We start from the raw sequence: 6000 nt of genomic DNA on the forward strand, positions 1-6000 counted from the left end.
TAATTTTTGAGGCAACTATGCTTTTTACTGCACTACATTTATGAGACAGTTATAGCAACCAGTTGCTTTGCAAGTTATATTTTCAAATAGCCATTTTGAGCATATGAAATACCATATATTGTTTGAGCCATCAATTAAACTAACAGCTAGTTGTTTGATATTAGTGTTCTGGTGACAAACATATGCATCCTTGTTTGTCCTATGTATTCCTGGTCAAGGACGTCGCACACTGTCCCTGCCAGGGTTGACACCTTCTATTTGAAGAAATAACCCCCTGTGCCAACTGATGCAAAGATTTTTTGAGAATGAAAAAATGTGATACATACATACTCTTCCATGTGCTTATAAGCCAAAATAACAAACATATCAAGGGTAAGAAAAAATATACAGTATAACATAAAACCACAAAAATTACAACTCTAAAACCTGTGTTTCTTTAATCGACATGACAAAGTGAACAGCTCATAACAAAAACCACGGCAGCTTGTTAGTGGACTGAAAATTGATGAAATGGATGTGTCAGTCACTATTGACAGCCAGATCAATACTATATATCCTACCCTATTGAGACCGCTCACATGAACTCAACATTACGCTGAACAATATAGTGAAACTCAGTCAGAAATGAAGGGTTAAAGGTGACCAGTCTGGTCTGGAACAGTGAGGTCATGTGGTTAAAATCAGAGAGGAAACTCTTAGGCTTCCTGCACATGATCACCAGCAGAATTGCTTTGTGCTGTCTGGAGCTCCTGTTTTGAGATGGGTCTTGGCTGCATTATAATGAAGCACAACTGCCTGCTCAGGCCCATTGCTGCAACTGGTCTTGTTGCCATGTGGATGAACGCCACAGTAGTACAGTTACAGTCCTTTTGAAACAGCAGAAATTGGAAAGTATCTTAATTGTGCCATGTTTTTATATCCAGATGCTTCCCCTTGGTACCACTTTAATTATTCTTTTTTTTTTTTTTAGCATGTAGAAGGTCTTTCAGTTTTCCTTTACATCCCCAACCCCTTCTCTCCAGAGGATGTTTTGACTGACAAGTGATCTGCTGCTGTGCTATCAGTTGTTGCCATGGTAACTCAGTAACTTTTGGCATTGTCTATAAAATGAGTGTGTTTTTGTTTGTTACCTTTTTCTTTTTTTTTTTTCTCAAGGCAATCGAGTCTCATATCACCCCAGTGAGGCATTTTATTAGTGAGTGTGGCAAATGCTATGAGACATCACGGAAGAGCTTGAACAGAGGTGTGACAGCACACCAGGAGTTGCAATTTAAAGCCAATCAGCTATAGAAAGAATGACTGTGAGCCACCGGAGTACAATACCTACAGGTGACTGCCACTCATAGACAAACCTAAAGAATTTGACATTATGTTTTCCAGACAAGTAACCTTTTGCTGCAAAACCTTTCCAAGAGGAGGTCAGTGTGTGTGTGTGTGTGTGTGTGTGTGTGTGTGTGTGTGTGTGTGTGTGTGTGGAATGGACTTCTCTGTGTTTACTGTTGTTTGTTATGACAAAAAAGTCAACAAAACTGCTATAGTTTCTACAACCATTTGTATTTATAACTCAGGAGTACAATGTGCTACATACATGTTTTCTAGATGGGGACATGTCCTTACAAGCTGCAGACAGGGCAAACTGTGGCTATGGCAGTCAATGCAACATTAATTCTTTTGATCCATATGATTTCACTATTGATGCAAAGCCCAGAATTTACCTTAGATTCTGAGTATGTGCTTTTCACTGCAGGAGAAGTTACTGCAGAGGCAAATGCTGTTGAAACTATAACTACAGAGCATGTCTGAAAAGGTGTATGAGTCCTACACCTGGTGCAAAGCAGCGCAAAGCCAAACACAAGTGTCTTTGCTAGTTTCAGACCGACGCGGTCGCTATTTTACTATCCATTGTCCACATTGTTTAAATAGCAAATACACTTGTGCCCAACTCAGCGCCTATGGGTGTGTTGGTCTTAAAATAAAGTGTGGTCAGGCATATTGTTGGCACATTGCTAAGGCAGCAGAAAGCAATTGCACGACTGATCAACAAAAACCTGGTCTTAAGTCAATGGTGCAGTGTGTCACTTTTATTTTAATTACCAAGATAGTCATAAGTGCCTACATAGGTAGGTGCACAACGTGTGCACACTCTGCCTGTCACACACAAGCAGAGCGTGCTGCAGTCAGCTGGAATATTACAGTTGTTATGACCCCTGGCTCAAGTGGCCACAACAAAAAGGAGACACACCATGGTTAAGATTAAAAAGAATATTTTCATTAAACCAAATAAAACCAAATTAGGAGACCAGATATCCTCTGGAACATGGCTCACTACAAAACAATTCAAACAATCAAAGATAAAGACACAGGAGCAACAGCTAACTACACCAAACAAGAGGAAATCACAATAGCACTGTCCCACCACCCTCCACACACCTCAGCAACTGGATCTAAGAAGCAAATTAAGAGGGTGGGAGAGTACAAAGTAGAAACAGGCGCCATGGAAGACTCCAAAGTTGGCATAAAATTAACTTGCTACAGCTCATTAACCAACCCCAGTTGAGACAAAAGAGCTAAGCAGTAGCTCGAGGACCTGACGACTTAGCCAGTGACACACACACAAATCCCAGCCAGCAGGGCCAAGTGAGAGTTTTTCAACCCACCACATGTGAAAAGAACATCAGGCCCTGAAAGCACTGGAACAACCACCTGAAACACTGCCTCACCCACAGTCATCATCATAACATCATAATACACTTCTGCACCAGCAGGTTTCACTTAACCAAATGATCATTTCCAGTCTTGTCCACTGACAAAACCTGCTCCCACAAAACAGACAGAGATTGAACAGCCCTTTGGCTCTCCACCAAGTCCTCCATCAAAGTAGATGGAGGAAGATCAGGCAAGGCAACCACATGTTCTGGCAGATCCTTACCTTTACTGTGCCCCGAATCAGACGGTCAGGAGCTGTCATGTCAGGGCTCTGTGTTCGTGTTACGGTGCAGGCTGGAAAAACCTCTGGAAGTCACAGACCAGTCTCATCTGGTTCTTAGAGATGTCAGCGGCCTGGATACAACAGGAGGAGGCAGCCCCTCAGCCCACACTGCACTACCAGCCAGGTCACTGTAAACAAGTTCCGATATTTTTTTTTGTAACTTGCTTCCATTCACTTCCACAGTTTTGGAAAAGGCTGAAATGAGGATAAATAGACAACAAAACCATATTAATGGTGGTGTTTATCACTCCATCCACTCAGCTTCATATTTATTAAAACAAAGTTCTGAAGGATCTTCATGGACGACTGACAGTTTGCTGTCAGCAGCTTGAGTGCATAACAACCTTTCAGCTCAATTCCTTTCAAATGCAGTTTTGCGGAGGTGGCTTCAAGGCGACAACAGCAACAGTCTGTGACTAATATGCAAATATCTATAAAGGTAAGGTATGATTAGCAGTTATGTGCATTTTACTGTACAGGCCCTTCTGTGGTGCTTGACATGATCCAAGTGTGATCGCAAAATCTGACCAATGATCCTGAGTTCATGCTGCGACTCTTTGAAGTTTTTTAGTTACAGTCCGTATCATCAGGGCAAATTAGCCTTCATTTGTTCCTTCTCTCTGATCTCTGTGTCCCGTCCCTTCCTTTCTCTACCGGCCCTCGGAGACCTGCTCTTTTCATCACCACGACCGTTTGATCTGAGCTCTGGTCTTTACTACACAGGGAGGGACTGACAAAGAGAGGGAGAGAAGACTTGTTTTAAAATTTTATTTTGCTTCCACCAATATTTGTGTTATCATCTGTGTAATTATCACTCTTTTTAATGTACTTGCTGTGTTTCTTTTGTCACACCACTTCTTGAAATTTCGGTGAGAAACAAAACCTAGCCTGCAGATTACACTACACTACACTACACTGCCTTGTCTGGTGCTTATTAGTGTACCAGTGGCAGACCCCATACCTATCAGTGCTATCCTTTCATGTTTAATCTACCTATATGGCACCATCAAAGACATGATTCAATTAATGGCACATGGCCAGGATGAGCCTTGAGCTGAGTGACAGTTTCCTCTAAATCCTTAGCAATGGCAGTTCAAAGGCTTGAATCTCAGGAAGGTCAACTTTTCAGACCCTAAGAAATTGTCTTGCTTTATTGCTTGCTGAGGATTAACTTTAAAGTTGGAGAATCAGTAAGGATTTAAAAAAAAGTTAAATGGTTGTGTAGGTCTAAGGAGCCAAAAAGAAATTCTCAATGTGCATTAAACCCTTAAAACTTACAACAAAAAGGGCACAAAGCTTCCTGCCTGCTGCATGTGTAAATACGTTTTCTAATAAGTTTGAATTATCAACTTAAAAATTCATGATACGTTAATGTTTTTCTCACATCTTGTTTCTGCTGCTGCCAAATGGCAAGAAAATCAATTAATTCAGGTTTAAATTCATTGTTTTTTGGCCACTTGGGGGTGAACAGACACCAGCTGTTAGCACGACGTTACCATTTTATCACTCTCTAGTTCATATGGTAAATGTCTCAGCAGAAAACTGCTTATTCAGAAATCCAGGACACACTGAGGAACATCAGCATTCATTTGGTGTCTTGTGTGTGTGTCTACCTGATGAATTTAAATCCAATACTTTCTCTCCTCTTAGCTCTGGTTTGTCCTGAACCAACCCCAGAGGAAAATAATTTAGCCCCTAATGCTCCACTATGTTCACCAGCTACAGCAGTAACTAACATTGTGTGCTTTTTGGTGCTAGGCAGGGAGCATACAGTGAATTTTAGAGGCAGCTGCCTGATGGTAGAAACAGGGATGAAAGATGCTATGCACTCTGCAGCGCTGAGGATCCTGCAGAGTTGTGATAATTATCTGTTAGATTTGAAAAAAGGCAGTTTCAAAAAAACAAAAATTTCAACAAATATCTCATACAATTTTGGGCACAGTGTGAAAAAAGGAGGTTGAAAGTGAGCTGATGGCTCAGTTGGCGTTCCCCTCTGCAATCCTACGCAGTCTTACAGCTGCAGTGTCTTTCACGTGTGCACTCATTTCTTCGTAACTCAGCAGAATGGAACGAGTAAACAGATTTTACAGAGGCATCAGACACTATAGCACAAGTTGTTGTCTGCCAGGCAGGGATAAGAACGTCTGCTTTGTTGAGCCTTACTCCACACTTTAACTCTGATCCTTGTGTCTGTACATATTACCCTGTCTTTTATTGTATGTGAACAGCTGTTCAGTGCGTTACAAGCCTGAGTGGATCCAGATAAATAAATAACCTAACATGAAGTTAACCAGCTTATCAGTCAGACCGTCAGGAGCCTGTCATCATCTCAAATACGTTTTGCTTGAGCCTGTCAACAACAAATGCTCTGAGCCCATGTAATGATTTTTCCCTCCAACACCAGCTCTAATTTCTCTGCGTAATGAGCTGCACACAGATGAGATTGTCAGCAGGAGCAATGGTACAATTTGCAGCTGTGGTCATGAATGAAAAGATGGGGCATGAAACTGAGGTTAAAGGGCTTGGGGGTAAGATCTTGCTTGGGGGAGGGTATAATAGGAAGTTTCTTGTGCTGATAAACTTTGAATCATCTCTCTCCATCTCCCTGTCTCTCTCTCTTTTTCTCCAGTTTTGGGATTCTCTGTGTGCTTGCTGCTCTGTAGCCTCCTGGTGGTCAGGTGAGGCAAAAGCTTGATCAAAGAAGCAAAGTGAAAATGCAATTTTAAAGCTGATTGCACAGGCTTCATTTCTTTGTCATGAAATTTCCCATAGAGTAATACAGAGGAGCCCATATTTAACCTTGCATTCTGAAGTGTTACAAGGTTATCACATAAAGTGATATATATATATATATATATATATATATGTGTGTGTGTGTGTGTGTGTGTGTGTGTGTGTGTGTGTGTGTGTGTGTGTGTGTGTGTGTGTGTAAAGGCCATATCTAAAAATTTTAAAAATTAAAAAAAGTCTTAGTTTAGTAACCAACTCTAGCTTTAATTTTGATGTCCTGA

This window comes from Trachinotus anak, unplaced genomic scaffold, assembly GCF_046630095.1.
Source record: "Trachinotus anak isolate AG129_WGS33_773 ecotype Australia unplaced genomic scaffold, CSIRO_AGI_Tana_v1 ptg000001l, whole genome shotgun sequence".
In the NCBI taxonomy this organism is placed as follows: Eukaryota; Metazoa; Chordata; class Actinopteri; order Carangiformes; family Carangidae; genus Trachinotus; species Trachinotus anak.